An 8,241-nucleotide genomic window follows, 5' to 3' on the forward strand; every position below is an offset into this window, starting at 1 on the left:
CGAATCCTGGGGTGCTTTCCTGCTAGCAGCCAGGCTTACCCAGGTGTTCTCCATTAGAGACAGGAAAGCACCTTGTGTCACTCCTCTGCCGCTAGGCACAAGACACTGAAAGGTGTCCTTGCCGGCAGAAAGGTCTGACAGCAGCAGGGCTGCCTTCTCACCTCTTCCCCAATGTCGTTTCCCTGCAGTCCTTGTCGAGGGAATGGCTCCTCCACAAAGGGTCCTCTTTCCCCCGGAGAAGATTTGCCTGGCCTGGCAGCGCCGACAGGGAGCTGGAGCGGGACTCCACAACCTGGGCAATACGTGCTTCCTCAACTCCATCCTGCAGTGCCTGACCTACACACCCCCTCTGGCCAACTACCTGCTCTCTCGGGAGCACAGCCAGTCGTGTGAGTACTTTGATGAACAGCTCCTCGTTCGCTGGGCACTTGCCAAGGGTTCCCAGCACCTGGAATTCAGCTTAGGAGCAAAGCCGCCCTCCTTTCTCAACCCGCCGAGTTGGTCGTCTTTGAACACTCAAGCCCAGAAGCCGCTTGTCCTGTCCAGGTGTCTCTTTCCCCTTCAGAAAGGTGCCTCTTTGTAGCCCCGCGTCTTGGTCCCAGCTCCTGCAAGTTAAACCCTCTTTGCCTGTGGCACAGACAGGCTCTGTCAGCGAAGCGTCCTTCTGAAGAGTGTCTTCTGCGCACTCGAATGTCCTGGGCTTGTTGGGACGTGGGGGCCTTGGGAGGGGTTGAGGCCGCTCCTGGGACTCCAAGGTCTGCGTGAGGTTTCCCGTTGCTATGGCTATTTTGCTAAGCGGAGAAGCTTGCTTCCCTCCCACCTCCCTCTTCAGGTCGTCAGCAAGGCGTCTGCGTGATGTGCAGGATGGAAGCGCACGTGAACAGCGTCTTGCGTTCCTCAGGCAGTGCCATCGAGCCCTGGGGTGTCGTCAGCGTTCTGACATGTAAGTCGTTTCAGGTGCTTTGCCATGTCTCCGTCTGTTCGCGGAGGAGAGAAGGACTAACTTCCTCTTTCTTAGGCATAGGAGAACATTTCCAGCTGGGCGTGCAGGAAGACGCCCACGAGTTCCTCCGCCTTGCTGTCGATGCCATGCAGAGCGCTTGCCTGAGCGGAAGCAGCGAGTAAGCACAAGCAAATTGCCTTTCCAATGCTCCCGAGCCCTTTGGACTCCTTGAGGTGCTCCCATCAAGGAGAACCTACGCCCAGGGTTTTCAGGCCAAGTAAAACTCCTGGAGGAGGTGACTCTCTGCCCCTTACCGTTTCTTTCCAGCTTGGACATCTCTTCCCAATCGACTACCGTCGTCCATCAAATCTTTGGGGGCTCTCTGAGATCCAGAGGTACTGCTCCCCACCTGTTGTTCCCCTTGGGACTGGCTGTGCCCTTCTGCCTGCTGCCTGTGATAAACAGCTGTACGTCTGACTGGCGCAGTAGGTAGGAGGAGCATGAACGGGCACGGTCGACCTCCCCTATCGCTGAGCGTTTCGGTTTGCCTTCCAGTCACGTGCTTGAGCTGCAAGGCAGTTTCCAGTTCCTACGAGGCCTTCCTGGACGTTCCTTTGGACGTGAAAGTAAGAGGGCTTGTCGCTTGTGCTTCGGGGCATCCCAAGGCCCCTGTAGCTTTCCAGAATCAACGCGGTTGGCTTAAAAACGCCTCCTGTGACCCGAAGAGAGCTTGGTGGTGGGCGGGAAGCGGAATGGCCCGAGTCCCTCTGGGGAGGCCGTGGCAGCGGTCTGCCTGTGGGTGCTGGCTTGAAGGCGGGCGAGTGGGAATTGTCCTCTCTGCACCCTGGACGTCCTCTCAGCCTTCTTCCCTTTGCCCTCCCTCAGCAGCCGTCTGGCTCCTGGCCTGGCGGGTGGTATTGTTTTCCTTGGTGGTGACCCTGCACACCCTCGGTAGCTGAACTGTGCAGCGCCACAGAGAGGTGGCTCTCGGTAGCCTTGGGAATCCCTTGGGAAGGAGGGCAATGTTCAGCCCCAAAGGCTCGTCCCGTCTCCTTCCGGACGCTGCTTGCAGGCTGAGGCCGGGTCTCCTCAGCGTCGTCTAGCTAGGTTTTTGCGTAAACTCCTAGGAGGTGTTTGGGTGAGGGTGTTTCCCGCAGCTCAGTGCTCTCCTTTCTCACTCCTCCAGGCAGCCTCTTCTGTCACCGGTGCTCTGGAGGGCTTTGTCCGACCTGAGCGGCTGGAGGGCGAAAACTGCTATCGGTGTAGCCAGTAAGATGAACGCTAACGTCCTAATCGTACTAGATCCTGCGTGAAGGTGCTGCGTGTCGCCGAGCATAAGCCGTCGTTTCGTGTAGGCTTAACGCACAAGGAGACGACGCAGCTGGCTTTAGCGTGGCCTTACAGTGCTGAATAGTTTTAAAATAGCGCAAGGATGTGTGAGACGGGAAGGGTTGTCTGGCCTTCCGGGGGGAAGAAAGGCTGCGTTGCAGGGTGCGTTTCAGCCCTCGCCTCTGTGCTTGCTTCCAAGGTGTGAGAGGATGGTCGCCGCCTCCAAGAGGTTTACAATCCATCGCGCGCCCATGGTTCTCACGGTGTGCCTGAAAAGGTTTGACGATTTCACCGGCGGGAAGATCAGCAAGGTGTGTACGCAGCTGGAGCGCAACCTCCTCTTCCTGGCGCAGGGGGTTTCCCAAAGCAGCGGGGCCTTTCGCCGGCTGTTGGCGTTGAGGTCTTTGCGGTCCCTTGCCAGGAGAGGAGAGTTCCCGCGGGAGGAGAAGCGCGTGCCCTGCTCCGGCAGAGCTGCTTTGGCCGAGAACAGTTTCCTGCCACCCAAACCACGCCACGTAGCTTTAGGGAGCGCCGAGTTGCCGTCAGCCCCAGAGATGTCTTTCTACGCCTCTAGCCCTTAGTCTTGGAAGGCTAGTTCACGTAGTATTTCAGGATGGCTTCTGAGCCCTCTTGCTCTCTCCGTAGGTTGTGGAGTACCCCGAGTACTTGGACCTTCGCCCGTACACGTCTCACGCAGCTGGGGAGCCCCTCCTCTACTCCTTATATGCTGTCGTGGTGCACCGCGGTCACAGCTGTTATCACGGACACTATTTCTGCTACACAAAGGTAAAGAGGGACGTCCTGCCTAGCAAGGCAGGGCAAAATCTACCCTGCCGAAGACACGCTTTCACGGCAGTGTTACTGGCAGCCGAGGGTCTTGGCGAGAAGGTCTCCTTAGGGGCTGGGCTGGGTTGGTTTTGGCTTTCTCTTGGTTCTGCAGTTCTCTGCCTGGGTTGGTGGAGGCACCGTGCCGTTCATCTCCAGATACCGACGCCTTTCTTTGCAGGCCAGCAGCGGAGCGTGGTATAAGATGGACGATGAGTCTGTGGATCGTTGTGGCATCGACACCGTGCTCAGGCAGCAAGCGTATCTGCTGTTTTACATCAGGTAATAAATAACAAGCGGTACTAAAACCTGTTTAGAATCGGTTTCCTCTCCTGGTTTGTGCTGATTTTCTTCTCATCCCCCCGAGCGTTTCTCTCACAGGAGAGCGAGTACAGGCCGCCCCATTCAGCGCTGTCAGAGCTGAGCTACCCCACGTCAGTGGTTATCTTTCCCTAGCGGGCTTTAGGCTGCTGCCCTGGTGCAAAGTGCTGCTTGCCTGCTCTGTGAAGCTGGCTGACGTAGGGAAGAGTACTTAAAGGGGGCCTACAGGCGAGGTGGGGAGGGACTCTTTATCAGGGAGTGTGGTGGTAGGAAGAGGGGCACCGGTTTGAAAGCGAGGGAGGGTAGGTTTTGGTTAGCTATCTGTTAGGAAGAAATCCTTGACGGTGAGGGTGGCGAGGCCCTGGCACAGGCTGCCCAGGGAAGCTGTAGGTGCCCTCTCCCGGGAGGTGTTGGAGGCCAGGCTGGACGGGGCTTTGAGCAACGTGGTCTGGTGGAAGGTGTCTGTGCCCAGGGCAGGGGAGGTGGAACGAGGTGATCTGTCAGGTCCCTTCCAGTCCAAACTGCCTGATGATTCTACGATTCTATGAAATGGAGGCCATAGGGGTTATAAAGACGAGGCCTTGCTCCGACAGGGGGATTGGGGAAGACCCCAGCTGAACTTGCCAGAATGCCATTTGCGGCCCTGGTTGCATCTTCCCTCTGTCGTAGAAACCGCTCCCACAAAAGGACTGAAGCCGAGAGGAGGCTGCAAGAAGAGCCCTAAACAGAGATGCCTCTCTTTGTTTTTATTCTCCAGGTGCTCTGATCCGAAACCTGGCGAAATGGCTGCTTCCTCACCGGCACCATCGTATGCCCCTTCCTTCCTCAGCCTGTGGGGGTCCAGCAGGAAGCAAGTGGGTTCTGTGGGAGCAGAGGGTGAGCCTCGACAGACCAAGGTAACCCCGGGGAGGTGGCTGAGGGCAGCACGTGGGCAGTGGGCTTCTTTCTGGCATCTTGGCATCGCTCTCTTTTCCCTGGCACGCGGCACCGCTGTTGACAGTTGCGACGCTGCTCCCTCTCAAAGCACCCCCCCTAGATCCGTCCCATTGGTGCGCCTTTGGCCCTTCCGCCTCTGCAGCCCTCCAGGAGAGGCTCTGGAAGGCCCTTAGCTGTCCCCTCAGGCACCTTCTGGGGCTTCCCGCGGCTCTGCTCCCTTGAGGAGGGAAGGGCAGGACCCTATCCCAGCTCTCCTTGCAGGACGTGGCAGCGGGCATGGAGGACTCTCCAGGGGACAGCGGCTCCTCCGCAAGAGCCAGCACCAGCCAGCCCACCTGGGCAGGTGCACGGGAGGCATCTGCAGGCTGGCTGGGCCCCATCTGGCCAGGCAGGCTCAGCATTGCCTCCTGCGTGGGCTTCTGCTGGCATCGCTTCTTCTGCAGCTTGACAAGGCTGGTGTCCAGAAGGAAAGCTGACTGCCTGGTCTGCTCTCCGCCCTCGGGCCGTCTGCTGCACACCATGCAGGAGGGCAGCAAGGAGGAGGAGCGTGGAGCGAGCCCTTCTTCCCAGAGGAAGGGTGGCAGGGAGAGGCCCCGGAGCAGATCGCCGCAGTGGGGCAGGGATCTCCGCAGCTGGGTCGTGGACCCCACGGACTACGAGCACTCAGCAGGGAGGAGGAAGAGAACTAGCCCTGCGAGTGTTGACTGCGCTCCCAGGCACGGCGCAGCTCCAGGGCCCTCCAAGAGCAGCTGCCAGTCAGCTCCCGCAGCCAGTGCTGCTCAGGAGCAAAGCCTGCCAAAGCAGAGAGAGCAGAGAAGATGCTGTCAGCGGGGCAATGATATCCACAGCCCCCCTGTGGAGCACACGGGGCGCCGCCGCTCAGCACGCAAGAGGAAGAGGGAGAGAACAAGTCCTCTGCGTTGTGCCCGAGCCCCAAGAGGCGATGCAGCTCCCGAGGCCCTCCAACGCCGGCTCCAAGGGGGCTCCCGCAGCCAGGGCTGCTTGGGAGCAAACTCAGCGGAGCGCGGAGTGGGGAGCAGATCCTCACGGCACGGCTATGATCCCCACAGCCTGTTTGTGGTCACCATGGACTAGGAGCCCTTAGCAGGGGCAGGGAGAGGGAGAGGGGCAGGAGGAGGAGGGTCTCAGCAGTCCAGAGATGCAGGTGGGACAGGCACTCGGGGCGCTGCAGCGGTGGCGGGGGCAGATTGTGACCCTGGATGCGGGAGGAGCGCAGCATCTGACTCCCGCAATGCCGAAGAGGAGGAAGAATAATCCAGGAAGCAGCCAGACCGCCCCCAGCAGGGACCAAGCTGCACAAAGGGTGCCGGCAGCCCACCCTGTCTCTCCTCCCAGATCTGCCTCTGGCCAGGAAGGACTCAAAGAGAGCTTCCAGAGAGCTGGACGGCTCTGCCGGCTGGCACGCCTGCCCACAGGTCCCTCGAGGAAGAGCTCTAGCCTGCGTTCAGCTTTTGGGATCGCCTTGCAAAAAACAGCGCTCGCTGGGAGGCAACGGGCAGCAAAGCCAAATCCGGAATTAAAAACAGTCATTGGCCTTGCAGGCGTGAGCTTACGGGGTGTTTTCTTCTCTGGAGGCTTTGGGGCAATTGGCGGAAATAGCCAGCGTGGGAGGTTTGTGGCGTGGGATTTTGAAAGCTGTGTGCTTGCGTGCGCCCATCTTGCAGTCTCTTCTTTCTAAACACGGCGTTGGAGCCACTCGAATGGAAGTGGGCTGGATGAGCCGACAGCGGGCGGGACTGAAAGGGGCTGAACGGCCGGGCCCAGAGGGTGCCGCTCGGTGGCAGCAAGCCTAGCGCAAGGCCAGGACGTAGCGGTGTCTCCCGGGGGTCAGTAGTGGCTCTGGTCCTGCTTCGCCCCTTCCTCACCTAACGTTAGCTCTGGGTGATGGGGCAGAGCGCCTCCTCAGCAAGTTGGCAGGTGTCACCAGCCCGAGAGGAGCTGGCGATTCGGCCAGGGGGTCCTGCTGCCATCCTGGGGCACCTGGGCAGGCTGCAGAGCTGGGCTGACAGGGACCTCATGCAGTTCAGGAACGGGAAGTGCAAAGGCTGCTCGGTGCCGAGCACTGGCACAGGTGGCCCAGGGAGCTTGTGGAGTCTTCAGCCTTGGGGATGTTCCACAGCCCTCTGCACATGGGCACGACCAAGCGGCTGCAAGGTGCCCTCCCTGAGCAGCGGGGTGGGACCATCTAACTCCACCCTCTGTCGACCTCCCGGCCAGTTCAAGGAGTCAGTGATTGTGTGAAATGGATGCTGAGATCCATTGGATCCAGCCACTGACGCTGTCCCCCTGGGGAGGAGCCCAGGCAGCAGCAGGTGGTTCTCTGCCGGAGCTGCGGCCCCTGGGGCGCAGGTGGGAGCAGGAGAACAGCGTCTGGAGGACGGGATGGCAGAGACGAGGTGCTGTGGGCCCACAGGAGTGTGTCTCTCTTTGCCTCTTGGTATAGGAAAAGCCTGAGAAGCACTTCTAAGTATACGTATCGAAATCTGTGAACGGGGAGAATAGTGATGCCAAGAGATTTATAGGACGTAAGCGTAGCTGTGTCTTTGTGTTTGAAAAGTTTCCTTGCTTCTGTCTCTTGCGACTTAATTTTTTTTAGCCTCCTGGTCTTAACCCTGGTGTCCAGAGAACATGTTCCTCTTTGCTAAAGAAATGGCTGAGAGTCTCCTATGATGTTATTGCAGAGCAAGGAAAGCGCTTCCGGAGTGGATCTGTACAGCACTTGCTGACCCAGTCCAACTTTAGTGTTCGTTGGGACTCAGGGGTAGGAACCTGAAGGGAAGTTGCTGGTGCTGGGTCTCTGTATTTGTTGTGCATCCAAGGACGAAGGCTTCCTTGCTGCTTCCTCGCACAGAAGCTCTGAAAGGAATAAATCCTAGTGCGTACCTACAAAAACAAGCAACTACCATTAGATGTTTCTTGCGTAGGTCAGAGTGGTTTTGCTTATGAAAAGTTCCCTTCATAAATTTTGTTCCGCATGAAGGTAAATATGAATGATTTTTCTTGTTCCGTGTGCTGCTTTTGAGAGTTTTAATTTGAATTAAGTGTCTTACTTGAGTTATTTGTGGGTTTTTAACTCCCCACAGGATGGCTTAATCCAGTAATGTGATGAAACAATGAGGAAACTGTGTGTGGTTATTACAATTCAGCACGGGACATACGGGTTAGGCTCTGGGAAGAAACGGTAGGAATTCCTTTCTAATTAAAAGTGTGGATTTATAAGCAGTGAGATAATGCCCAGGTTAGGTTGGTGGTTTTCTGTTTGTGGTTTCTTTGGTTTGGTTTTTGGTTTTGTTTTTTTTTTTTTTTCTAAATGTATCTGGCTTGGGCTCTGCTTGTTCTGTTTAGTTTTTGGGTTTCTACTATAACCAGTTACCTTAAATTTGGTGTAGATTCTGGTCCATTGATCGGCCTGTGCTGTGAATGAATTAATTACTAACGTACACTAGTAAAGACAATATATTTGGTCTTCAGCGTGACAGTGAAACAATACTTGCCATCATTGACTCTTTTATCTCAAAGCTGCTTTAATATTCAGTACTTGAGCTTGAGTTTATCTTAATTAGGAGGGGTAATTAGACATTTTGGAGCAGAATGCTGAGGTTAGTGCTAGCTGCTTCCTTCTGCTGAGAATTAGTGTGTTCTCAGGGCTTTTTGTGGCATTAACAGTACTAGGAATATAGCTTTCACTCTTCCCTGAGAGACACTAAATGCAACTTTAAGAGTTACAGAAAATTTTGGAAAGTGTTATGGTAAAGTTCATGTTTTTGAAAGAACTCCCCTTCATACTTTTATGCATTCATGTCTTGGGCACGTTAAAGCAGTATTTCAGAATCACGCGGTACATAACCAGGCTTTGTGAGCCTGAG

The sequence above is a fragment of the Phalacrocorax carbo genome, chromosome 24 (genome assembly GCF_963921805.1).
Source record: "Phalacrocorax carbo chromosome 24, bPhaCar2.1, whole genome shotgun sequence".
NCBI classification, from domain to species: Eukaryota; Metazoa; Chordata; class Aves; order Suliformes; family Phalacrocoracidae; genus Phalacrocorax; species Phalacrocorax carbo.